Here is a 14,017-nt window from a genome sequence, read left to right as displayed (position 1 = left end):
CTAACAACACTTGCACTTAAACCTGAAAGAGCTGCAGATATTGTAAATCAGAAATAAAAACAGAAGTTGCTGGAAGAGAGACGTGAGGTTTTGCTGCAGCTCTACAAGTCTCTGGTGAGATCACACTTGGAATATTGTGTCCAGTTCTGGTCGCCCTACTATAGGAAAGATACAGAGGCTTTGGAGAGGGTGCAAAGGAGGTTTTCCAGGATGCTGCATGGACTGGAGGACTTGTCTTATGAAGAAAGGTTGAATAAGCTTGGACCTTTCTCTCTGGAGAGAAGGAAGAAGAGAGGAGACCTGATCAAGATATATAGACAATGAGAGGAATAGATAGGGTCAATAGCCAGAGACTTTTCCCCAGGGCAGGATTGACTGGTATGAGGGGTCATGGCTTAGGAGAAAAGTATAGAGGAAGTATCAGAGGTAGGTTCTTTATTCAGAGAATTGTGAATGCATGGAATGTGATGCCACCTGTGGTGGTGGAAGCAGAGTCATTAGGGACATTTAAGCGACTGCTGGACATGTACATGGATAGCAGCGAATTGAGGGATGTGTAGGTTAAGTTATTATATTTTACATTAGGATTTAACCTTGGCACAACATCGTGGGCAAAAGGGCTTGTTCTGTGCTGTACTTTTCTATGTTCTATGAAAAGTTCAGCACGTCTAGCTGTATCTGTGAACAGAAATTAATGTTAATGTTTCAGGTCCAGTGATAATTCCTCAGAATTGATGGTAGTTGGAAAAATATCAGTTTGTATGCAGAGGATGGAGTGGGGGAGAGTAAGGAGTAAACAATAGCTGGGGAGAGAGCCCAAGTAGGGAGAAGAACAGTTGAACAAACAAAGGAGTCAATAACAAACAAAGGAGTCAATAACAATCTGGCTGGGAGGATGAATACCTGTTAATGGAGAATTAATGGGTAGTGTGTAATGGCAGACTATGTTATAACAAGTTGAAAAGCGTGGTGCTGGAAAAGCACAGCCAGCATCAGAGGAGTAGGAGAATCAACATTTCAAGCATAAGCCTTTCATCATTCCTGATGTACTTTTCCAGGACCAGACTTTTTGACACTGATCTCCAGCACCTGGAGTCCTCACTTTCTCCTATGTTAAAACAAGGCCTGGTGTTGGGGGAGGACATGGGGGAGTTCAGGCCCTAAAATTAAAACTCTATTGAGTCCGGAGGACTGCAAGGTTGCCAAGCGGAAGATGACCACATTCCTCCAGACACTGAGACTGCACTGACCTGTGGTGGAGGGAGTGGATGTGTAACCTCAAGCCTGGTGACGGGGCCTTCTCTGCTGGTCACTGGGAGACGAGAACATTGCAGTTGGAGATCCAGGTCCCAGCCCACTCAGAGACACTGATTACCCCCTGTCTATGTCCTGGGCAAATAATGAACTATGTAAGATAGGCAGAGTGATGGTGTCTTTTCTGAAGCCAGTGAATTCCAGGATCCTCAGGGAGTGGTAAGTTGTTCTGGAAACAATGCATGGTCAGATGAGGTCAAAACTGGATATGAGAGATGGATAGGTAATTAATGAGGTGAGTTCGATAAGATATATAGAGAGAATTTGCTCAACTTCATGGTGAGAAATCATTCAAAAAATTTAATGCAGCTCAGCTTAGCCAAAACAAAAATTCAGCCCTAAAAGTAGATGGTGAAAGCTTCCATGGGTTTCTAAGAAGAGATTAGTGAAAGTAAAATGGGGTTGTCAAGGAAGAGACAGGAAGTAGCACATGCCTCTGTGTTATTAATGCAAATACTGCTGCCCTTCTAGGAAAGCCTCCGTGTATTTGGAGGGTTTTCTTTGGCCTCCACTGGAACGTGGTCTTTTGAGAGTTAAGGTACAATTGACACATAGCCAGACTGTCTACCTGATTTTGTAGGAGTTTTGCGTAAATGCACCTAGAGGTTATGACCATCCTCCCATTGAATCCAAAGGATGTGGCGGAGACATTGTTAATTGTATTTCTTGAGTACTCAGATTCCAGGTCTCAGTGCTGCTGTCTTGGATTGTGGTGATGGCAGCTGATTTGTAAACTAAAAGCTTTGGTCAGCTGAAGAGCTCTTTGTTGTCTCAACTTAATCTGTACAAAGTGGATCTGGTTCAGCTGAACCAGTGATAGATCTACTTGTCAATAATGACCTTTTGAGAGAAGTGGCTGCTGAGGTTTTGGAAGTACTCTATCTATTCCAGGACTCGTACTCAGAATAAATGGGCATTGGAATATTTGGCTGGCCAGGTATAGATCCTTATAGGTACCAACATCAGAAAAAAAAACATTGTCTGGCTGTTATTACATTCCTGTTTGTGAATGTTTGCTGAGGGCATATTAGCTGCTGTGTTTCAGAGACTATACTTCAAAAAAATTAACCATTTTCTGTAAAGCACTCTGAAACTGGCAGTGGTCATGACAGGATCAGCTGACTCTAAAAAAGCATTCTTTCAGTCATGTAATAAGCTTTAATTCCTGATAACTTGTGCCTCTGAAAATTAATATTTCCAGATGTGAAATTTGATTCTTTCAGATGTTGGTTATTGTTTGGAGATTTTTAAAGAAATTTTTGGGATTGAAAAATAATTTAAATCATGAATCTCTTTCTCTGAACCAGAGTTGATAGCGAATCAAATATTAGATTACTTAGTGTGGAAACAGGCCCTTCGGCCCAACAAGTCCACACCGACCCGCCATCGACCCATTCCCCTACATTTACCCCTTTTACCTAACACTACAGGCAATTTAGCATGGCCAATTAACCTGACCCGCACATCTCTGGGCTGTGGGAGGTAACCGGAGCACCTGGAGGAAACCCACACAGATACGGGGAGAATGTGCAAACTCCACACAGTCAGTCGCCTGAGTCGGGAATTGAACCCGGGTCTCTGGCGCTGTGAGGCAGCAGTGCTAACCACTGTGCCACCGTGCCGCCCAAATATACTAGCAGACATTTCCTTATTTAGATTCTTCACATTGATGGGATTCACAGTGAGTTTCCTCCTTCACATAAGTCAAGGCTTTTTTGTTCACTAACAGCAACTTGCTCATGCAAGATATAGAGAAGGTTTGGTTGACAAATTTAACAATTTCACCAGTTTCCTCTTCTCACCTCACCTCATCCCACATCCACACCTCCTACTCAGCACCACCTCTTGAATTGTCCTACCTGTCCACCTTCCTTCCCACTTTTCGCTCCACCCTCCCCTCCAACCTATCACCATCACCCCACTAGTATCTACCTATTGCCTTCGCAGCTACCTTCCCTCCCAGCCCCACCCTCTCCCATTTATCTCTCAGTCCCCAACCCCACATTCCTGATGAAGGGCTTATGCCCAAAATGTCATTTCTCCTGCTTCTAGGATGCTGCTTTTCCAATGCCACATTCTTCAACTCTCCGGCATCTGTAGTCCTCACTTTCTCCAAGTTTAACATTTTGCCGAACTTCAAAATTGACCAAGATTGCAAACGTTTCCTTTTAACAAGCATTTTTGTTTGGGTGTGAGAAACTAATTTCAATGTCTTTCTTTTACATCAGATGCCAGGGCTTTAGCAATTTCTTTGATAATCAACATGACAAGCATTTTTCTGAAGGTGTAAAAATCACTTCATCAGCTGTTCATGTTCACTATTTGTGATGCTTTTAATTTCCCATGTTTTAAATGGGGGCAGAACCTTGATCTAAAAGTGATTGAAATACTAAAGAGAAAGGTTTGACTTGATTTGATTTTTTTTATTGTCGCATGTCCTGAGGTACAGTGAGAAGATTTGGCTTGGATGCCAACAAAATAAATCATACCTTACATAAGTACATCAGGATAATAGAACAAAATGCAGAATATAGTGTGATAGATACAGAGAAAGATCAACTTTAATACATGAGCCATTTATTTGTAAGTCTGATAACAGCAGGAAAGAAACTGTCCTTTAACCTGGAGGTAAGTGTTTTCAAGTTTTTGTATCTGCTGCTCAATGGAAGAGTGTGGGAGAGAGTATAACTGGGGTGGGAGGGGTCTTTGATTTTGTTGTCTGCTTTCCCAAGGCAGTTGGAAGTGTAGACAGAGTCAATGGAAGGAAGGCTGGTTTTCATGATGGACTGGGCTGCATTCCAAACTGTAATTTCTTGGGCAGAGCAGTTGCTGTGCCAAACAGTGATACATCCAGACAGGATGCATTTCATGATGCATCTATAAAAATTGGGAAGAGTCTTCGTGGACTTGCTAAATTTCCTTAGCCTTCTGAGGAGGTAGCGGTGTTGGTGTGCTTTCTTGACTGTAGTGTTGATATGGATGGACCAAGTTAGACTTTTTGGTGATATTTCCTCTGTGCTCTTGACCACCTCCACCTCTGCACCATTGATACAGACAGGGGCATGTCTTCCGTTCTGCTTCCTGAAGTCAATGACCAGCTCCTTTGTTGTGCTGACATTGAGGGGGAGATTGTTGTCTTTACACCATGGCTGTAAGTTGTCTATCTCCTTCCTGTACTCAGTATCATTGATCAACCCACTACGGCGGTGTCATCAGCAAATTTGTAAATGGAGTTAGAGCAGAATTTGGCCAACAGTTGAGTGTAAAAAAGAGTATAGTAAGGGACTGAGTAACCCACCTTGCTGGACACCAGTGTTGAAGATGATCGTGGAGGAGGTGTTGTCATCATCCTTACTGTTTGCAATCTATGGGCCAGAAAGTTGAGGATCTAGTTACAGAGGGGAGAGCAGAGTCCTAGGTCTTCGAGTCTGGAGATGGGTTTTGTTGGAATTATGGTACTGAAGGCAGAGCTAAAGTTAATAAATAGGAATCTAACATAGTGTTCCAGGGATGAGTGTCAGGTCAGGAAGACGGCATCTGCCACGGACCTATTGTAGGCAAATTATATCAGATCAATGCAAACTGGGAAGCTTGAGTTGACATGTGCCATTACTAACCTCTCAAAGCACTTCATAATGTAAGTTGGATCTCAAACGAAGACACCTCAGAATACAGGATGGAGATAGGGTGCTTAAAAGCTTTTATTACAATTCAATACAGGAACAGGCCCATTGGCCCACCAAGCCTGAACCAATACCTGTTCTTTATGTAGACCTGTTACTTATTGCCCACACACAGTTTGTATGCCTCTGTTCATTCCCGTTCATGTGTCTATCAAGGTACACCTGAAACAATGCCTGCTTCCACCACCTCGTGGCAGTGCAGTCCAGGCACCCTCTGGGTGAAAGATTTTCCCCACACTTCTCCCCTAAGCCTTTCTCCTCTCGCCTTGAACCTGTGCCCTCTTGTAGTTGACCTTTCCACCCTGGGGAAAAAAACCCACTGAATATCCATCCTATCTGTGCCCCTCATAATTTTGCAGACCTCAGTCAGGTCTCATGTATCAATCTGAATTTATCCAACCTCACCTGATAACTAAAACCCTCCAGACTAGATAATATCCTGGTAAACCTTCTCTGCGCCCTCTCCTGGGCATCCATGTCCTTTAGATAGATAGTGTGGTGACCAGAACTGCATGCAATACTCTAAATGTGGCCTGACTAAAACTCTTGTATAGCTGTAACATAACTTACTAATTTTACATTCAATGCCCCAGCCGATTAAGACAAGCATACTGTATGCCTTCTCGACCACTTTATCCACCTGTGTTGTCACTTTCAGAGGTTTATGGACCTGTACAAACAAAACAATCTTTCTATCAATGTCACCAAAATGAAGGAGCTGGTTAATTACTTCAGGAAGTGAAGTGGAGGGTACGTCCCTGTCTGCATCAATGGGACTGAGGTAGAGATTGTCGAGAGCATCAAGTTCCTGGGAGTGATGATCACCAACAATCTGTCCTGGTCCACCGACATTGTCGCTATGGTGAAGAAAGCTCAGCAATGCCTCTACTTCCTCTGGAAGCATGTCCGTAAAGGCTCTAGCAAATGTTTATTGCTGCACCATAGAAAGCATTCTATCTGGATGCATCACAGTGTGGTACGGCAATTGCTGTTCCCAAAACCAAAATAAACTACAGAGAGTTGTGAAAACAGCCCAGTCACCACGCAAACCAGCCTTCTATCTATCCATTGACTCCAGCTATACTTCTGGCTTCATCAAGAAAGCAACCAACATCAAAGATCCCTCCCTCCCACCCTGTTATACTCTCTTCCACCCTGTTCCATTGTGCAGAAGATATAAAAGTTTGCATACACATACAAACACATTCAAGAACAACTTATATCCCTTTGTTATCAGACTTTTGCATTTACCTCTTTAATGTGAACATTGATCTCACTCTGCACCACCATTTTGGCAGCTGTAACATTGTATCCTGCACTCTGTTCGTGTTATCCTGATGCACTTATATAGTACTATCTGCCTGTAAAGCATGTAAGACCACCCGGTACACATGACAGCAATATATCAAATCAAATCAAATAATGATGGATGCCAGAGCCACTGGGTAGTAGTCATCAAGGCACGTTGCCTGATTTTTTCTTTGGCACGAGGATGATAATGGTCTTTTTGAAGTAGGTAGGGACTTGAGATCATTCTAAGGATAGGTTAAAGATATCAACAAATACTCCCGCCACCTGGTCCAGGCAGGATCTGAGTGCATGGCCAGGGACTCCATCTGGACCAGTCGCTTTCCGTGGGTTCACTGTCAAGAAGGCTGATCCAATGATTCTTTCTATCCTTGATAAGTTGAGTAATTGAAATATTAAATGAGCTGTATTGAAACAGTAAACTTGTTTATTATAGTTTATTTTTAATATTGTGCTGCAATGCTTATTGCATTGAAATCAATGACATACATACAGTTTAATTTCCTGTAACAGCCATGTGATATGACAGAGCTGTCAATCAGTTCTAACTTTTGTCAAATTTGATACTTCAATGGATTGAAACAGTTAAAATAGATAAAAGTCTGTAATAGTAAACAAAGTCAAGTACTTTGTAAAATAATCAGATTTAATAGTATTCCTTTATACCACTCCTGAGCTTATCAAACAGCAGATGTTCTTACCCACTGAACTGTGTATTTCCTTGCCATATGGCTCTTTACACAGGTTACATTTCAGGTGTCACATGTAGAGCAAGAGCACGTAACACGAAAGGTGAACCAAATGATTTCCTATTGGTTCTTCAGACTTTCACTAACTTGGCCCCCACTCAGTGGCAGAAATCAAGGATTCATTAGCAACTAAACCTCTCTTCCAATGAACCTCAACACATTCTTCCTGGGACTGTTTCTCTTTGGGCATTAAAGTGAAGGATTATTCTCAGCCCCACCTCACTGGAGAAACCTCTAATTGTGCTTTAAACCCAAATGGACATGAGCAATGTCATAGGAATTCAGCTTGCTGTGATATAAATTGCAACAGCGGATGGGGAGTTAGAATTGTTGTGCATCAGCCCACTGTCTGCAGGATTCAAAGTCAGCCTTTGCTGATGGAATAAATATTGTCTCTCCTTCTAGATTCAAGGATCCTAAATTCTCAACTTTGCAACTCCCAGTCCTTGTGCCTTCACATAACAAACCTTCCCACAGATTGATACTAGACTAACAATTATCACTTTTGTGTGGGAGCTGGAAATATCACATTGCTGCAAGAGAACAGAGAGTGTACAAATGTTTTAATCTAACATGGGAAGATTTTTAGCATTGCATATCTGAAATCATTGTTCTTATTGAACTTTTCCACAATGGGGTTCCTATCACTGGGGCAGAGGTGTACTCACAGAACTTGCTGACACTTTGACTCCAAGTTGTGGTTGTTCTGGGAATGGGAGCGGACATTGATGAGTTGTGCAAAGAACAGAAGTAAGTCTTATAAACAGTAATCTCCATCACATAGAGAATCTGATGACTCTATGAAGAGCACTGTTTTCAGAAGAACAACTTTAAATAAGGTAAGTTCATATTTCATTTATAAACCACTCACAAAAAATTAACAACGTACAGCTCACTTCAGGCAAGAAGAGTCAAAAAGCAAAAACTGCGGATGCTGGAAATCTGAAATAAAAAGAGAAAATGCTGGAAATGCTCAGCATGGTCTGGCAGTTCCTGCTGAGAGAAAAACAATAAAAAGAGCTTCAGTCCGTTCACTTTGTACAAATATAATTACATTCCCCACCATGTGACTTCCAAGAAGAAGTGAGAAAGCACAAACAAGAGCAAAATTTTGGAAAGAAACAAAGCTGGGAAATTCCACTCCATCCCCTTAGATAGTTAAAACTGGTTGAAGAGTTCTCTCTGACATTGAAAATTCCCTGTAGTAGCTGTACTTTGTAAGAACTGATGGGTTTCCGAATCAAAAACAAACCCAGTTTCTTGAAGGAATTCAGGAGCATCATAAACTTACCAATCTCTGGAAGAAGATCCATCTCCTGACTTTGAACCTAGATCTAGCGTTACATAACCTTATCTTATTGTCTGAACAAAGGACCATTGACCTTAAGTGTTAACATGTTTCTCTCCACAGATTCTGCCAGAGCGACTGAGGTTTTTTCAGCACTTTCTGTTTTTTTGCTTATGTAGTGATATTGCGGACAATGGTTCTCCCTTATCTATTTAGCTCAAACACAATCTAATCTTTTTATTTTATAAATATCAGTCAAGTCATCTGTAAGTCTACACTTTTCTAAAGTGTACTTTAGTTCTAGTATTTTCTAGCCTTTCTTCATCAAGATGTTTCGAGCTGGCCTTTAAAATTGCAATTCCTGTTTGCAGCCTTTCCGATGCTTCAACATCACATGTTATATATGGAGCCCAAATCAGAATAAGTCTCCTAAACAAGACCTAGTCATGAAAGGAATTTCATACCTTGTGTATGAATGCCCCCAAACTCTGGCTATTGCATACAAACATTTTGAGACCTACTTTCAATCACCCAGGGTATTCTTCCCCCATTTATTTGTTGCTTTTTCCACCATGCTTACCCACAAAACACTGCATTTATCCAAGTTAAACATCATTTGACAGTCATGAACCGAATCTCTCAACACATCAAGATCCACTTGAGACTGACAGGATCTATCATCCCCACACTCAAACAAATCTTAAATTTGCAGATCATGACTTGCAATGCACACATCCAGATCATTAATAGCAGTGGTAAAGAGTAATAATCCAACACTGAATCCTGAGATAAACAATTGGAAATTCAAATCCAACTATAATTATGTTCAACAAATACCCATCCAGCTAGTTCCTACCCCAGCTCCACTGAATTACACAAAGGCTTCCATTTTTTAGTATAGGACCCAAAATGCTTAAATTCATCTTTCAATGTTGTGCAGGTGCCATTTCACAGCCATTCTCCCTTTGGAATCGAGAGTGTGGTACTGGAAAAGCACAGCAGGTCAGGCAGCACCTAAATCCGCTCCACCCATCCCCGCTCCACCCTCCTCTCCGCCCTATCACTTTCTCCCTCACCTTCATCTACCGATCACATTCTCAGCTACCTTCCTCACTGAGCCCCCCCACCCCACCCCACCCAACCAACAGCCTCCGTCCTGATGAAGGGCTTATGCCCAAAATATTGATTCTCCTGCTCCTTGGATGCTGCCTGATCTGCTGTGCTTTTCCAGCACCACACTCTTGACTTTGATTTCCAGCATCTGCAGTCCTCACTTTTTCCATTCTGTTTTTGGGTCTAGTAAACTGAAAAACACTTGAAACTTTTTTTTAACATTTCTTTTTATTAGAAAAGGTTTTTATACTTTTACAGAATTATAAAAATACAAAGGAAAAATAATATAACAATCTTATATTACAAAAATGTTGACTGGAAACTAAAACCATCACAAAGAAAATACAAAACAATCTCCACATTGAGATTAAAAAAGTAATTGTACTTAGCGAATTAGCTTAGGCTGACCTAGATTGCACTTGACCAACCTAATCCAACGTAGAATGTGTCAGATTAGATAAACTCACCTTGAATTAGTTCCACGAGATCAATATGGATTTCACCAGTTTCATTTCCCCACCTTATCCCAGATCCAACCTCCCAACTCGATACCGCCCTTTTGAACTGTCCTAACTTCTCATCTATCCACTCCACCCTCTTATCCGATCTATCACCTTCACCCCTACCTTCATCTACCTAACGTATTCCCAGTTACGTCCCCCCCCAGCCCCACCCCCTACCCATTTATTTCTCAGCCCCCTTGGGCCACCCCCTCAATCCTGATGAAGAGTTTATGCTTGAAACATCCTTGCCCCTTGAAACATCCTTGCCCCTTGGTTGCTGCCTGATCAAATGTCACTGTTAGTGTATTTGGTGATGTCTCGTGATTCCAGGCAAATGGTGATTGGAGCAGAGAATCCAAGATCCCCCCCCAAACCACAACATATTCTGCCAATTCTCTTTAAACATAATGGAACCCTTGATTCCCTTAAGATGCGTGTGTAGCAATTACTCTATGGAATACAAGCATTAACTTGCACAATATTTTGCACACTATCTGACTATTCAGGGAGCAATAATGCTGGCAAGTCAGGGCACAGTCTAAAGCGTAGACACTGAATACACTTGATGTTTTGTAATTGGAAAATGCTGACTGCCTGGTGAAGTCAGTTCTGTTTCTTTAGCTACAAACTATTATTAAACTCAAGAAATATCAGCTGGTGGGCAGAAGAGGGCGACGGTGAACTGTTTACATACTGAGCTGAAAATGTGTTGCTGGTTAAAGCGCAGCAGGTCAGGCAGCATCCAAGGAACAGGAAATTCGACATTTCAGGCAAAAGCCCTTCATCAAGAACAAAACGTCGAACTTCCTGTTCCTTGGATGCTGCCTGACCTGCTGCGCTTTAACCAGCAACACATTTTCAGCTCTGATCTCCAGCATCTGAAGACCTCACTTTTTACTCTTTACATACTGAGTCAAGAGATGTCCAAGTTTCTTTGGAAACAGCCAGTACATTCATTGTGATATGACTGAGAGTGCAACCCAGCTGTTGCACTGTTCCAGATCACTCCAGTCTGAATCGTAGAAACTTACAATAGAGAAAGAGGCCATTTGGTCCATCAAACCTGTGCTTGCTCTTTACCGTATGACACTAAAGAACAATACTGTACAGAAGAGACCCTTTGGCCCTTCTGGTCTCTGCTGCCAAAAACATGCTAATGATACTCTAGTCGCACTTTCCTGCCCTATACCATAGCCTTAAATGTTATGACAGTTCAACTGCTCATCCACATACTTTTTAAAGGTTGTGAGGTTTCCCATTTCAATTACCCTCCCAGACAGTGCATTTCAGACCTCCACCATCCTGTCTGTGAATGTGTTTCCTCAAATCCCCCCTAAACCTCCTGCCTTTCTCTTCAAAATGATGTACCTTTGTTATTAACCCTTCAACTAAAGGGAACAGCTGCTTTCTATTCATCCTGTCAATGCCCCTCATAATCACATGCCTCTCTATCAGGCTCCCCCTCAACCTTCCCTGCTCCAAAGAAAACAACACAAGCTTAACTAGCCTCCCCTTGTAGCTGAAATGCTCCATCCAGGCACTATCCTGGTAAATCCCCTCTGCACCCCTTCAGTGCAATCATATCCTTACTATAATGTGACCAGAACTGAACACCGTACTCCAGCCGTGGCCCAACCAAAGTCTTGTAGAGCTCCCAACATGACTTCTGTTCTTATAATCTATGCCATGACTGATAAAGGCAAGCAACTGTATGCCTTCTGAACTACCCTGTTCCCTGTCTTGCCACCTTCATAGAGATGTAGACAAGTACCTCTTAATACCCCTGTTCCTCTGAGCTTCCTAGTGTCTGATCATTCATTGAGAACTCCCTTGTTTTGTTCCTTCTTACAAAGAACACCACCTCACATTGATCAGGGTTAAATTCCATCTGCTACTGATCTGAGCAATTCGCCTAAATTTTCCTGTAACCCGTATTTTCTTCCTGTCAACCACTCAATCAATCTTTGTGTTATCCACAAACTTATTATCCCTCATATTTCCATCTACATCATTATGAATATAACAAACAATAGGGGACCAAGCACTGATCCCTGCGGTATACTACCGCACACTGGGCTCCAAACATACAAGCAGCCTTCTACCACCATCTTCTGTCACTCAGCCAATTTTGGATCCATCTTGCAAAGTTATCTCGGATCCCCTAAGCTTTTACCTCCTTTATCGGTTTCTCATGTGGGACCTTATCAATGGCCTTGCTGAAGTCCATAAAAACTACATCAACTTTTTTCTATTTATCCACAGGATAAATAAAAGCTGGTTAGGCCAGACCCAGAAAGGAATCAAGAGTGAACCACATTGTTGTGGCTCTGGAGTCACATGTCGGCCAGACCAGTTAAGGATGGCAGTTTCCTTCCCTAAAGTACATTAGTGAACTAGATGGATTTTTCTGACAATTGACAATAGTTTTGTAGGGTCATATTTAACTCTTAATTCCAGATTTTTCCTTTGCTGCCCTACCCTCAGCCAAACACTTGGTTACCATCTTGAAAAATTCCATCGGATTGGTTAGGCATTATTTCCACATTGACTATCTCTGACCAAGCCTTGCCTTTTTAAATGGAGATTTTTTTTCTCCAAATTAGACTCACTGTTTATAGTGTACTGGTTTATCTCTATCATCTTCATGTAGTCCTAACCTCACTGTCCTGTTATTTTCTGCTGCCCTTGTCCACAGCCAACCCAAATCCCATTCACCCACTGCCCCTGTGTTCACTGATATGCACTGGTTCCCAGTTAAATAAAGGCTCAATTTTAAAATTTACACTCTCGCTTTTAAATCACTTGATGGTTTCACTTTCCCTTTATGTATCTTCACCAACTCAACTCCACTCCTCCAATTCTCACTGATTTGAGAATCCTAATTTTAATTGTTTTATCATTATGTTTAGAAAGCTGAAGGCATGGTTGCCAATGCTCTGGAATTAATTCATTAAACCACTCCACCCCTCAAATGTTTACTCCTTCCTTAATATCCTCTTTAAAATACCTTCTGGTCCAAGTTTTCCATAATTTGTCTATCTTGTGTAGCTCAGTTTTATGTTCCAGGTTAGAATGCTTCTGTGAACCATCTCAAAATATTTTATTACCCTAAAGGAGTTATAAAAAATGCAAGTAGTTCTTGTTGTCGTAAGATCTTTGTCTGTGGTCTCAACATCCCAGACTATGACCTCGTGCAGTTATTGATTTTTCTTTTGTGAAATATTTAGAATTGACGGAACTGAGTCATATCTCAAATTGGAGAATTCACCAAGTTCTGGATCTGCTCATCACTAGAAGCTCCTTCTCCTGTTTTAATTCCAAGTGAAAATAGCAAAAAAGTATAAATGAAGTAAATTCAAGCACATTTGGATTGTTCTGCACAGTGCTGATCCCCAAATTATAACATTTGTTATTGGAGTCAGTCACAGAGGAAGGTGCAAAAAAGATTTATAAGGATGACACCAGAACTGAGATTTTATAACAATCAGCAAGGATTTGGCTGGGGCTCATTTCCTGAGAAACAAAAAAGGCTGGGAAATGACCAATGAAAATACAAACTTATGAAATAGGAGCAGACACAGACCATTTGGTTCCTCAAACCTACTTTAACATTCAATAAGACCATGGCTGATCTGTTTGTGTTTTGAATTTCACATTTCCATCTATCTTGACTGCCCTTAAATCCCAGCCTAACAAGAAACCAACTATCTGTCCTAGAATTAATCAATACCACACCACTCCCCCAACTGTCTTTTGAGGCAGGGAATCCCAAAGTCTAATTAAAATTCATTAAAATTATGAAGTTGTTAGGCAGACATGGAGATTACATGTCCACTTACAGGGAAGTCTGCAATTGGGGGTCATAAATATAATACTGTTACTGATAGCTTGAATATGTAATTCATGAGAAACATTATCCAAAGGATGGCAAAAATGTGGAACTCACTACTACAGTGAAAAACAGTAAAGATGAATAGCATAAATGCATTAAAAGAGAAGCTAGCTAGCACAAGACACAAACACAAGAGAAGGTTTAACAGGGATAAAGTGGAGTTTCTG

The sequence above is a fragment of the Hemiscyllium ocellatum genome, chromosome 39 (assembly GCF_020745735.1).
Source record: "Hemiscyllium ocellatum isolate sHemOce1 chromosome 39, sHemOce1.pat.X.cur, whole genome shotgun sequence".
NCBI lineage: Eukaryota > Metazoa > Chordata > Chondrichthyes > Orectolobiformes > Hemiscylliidae > Hemiscyllium > Hemiscyllium ocellatum.
This window is presented reverse-complemented; position numbering follows the sequence as displayed.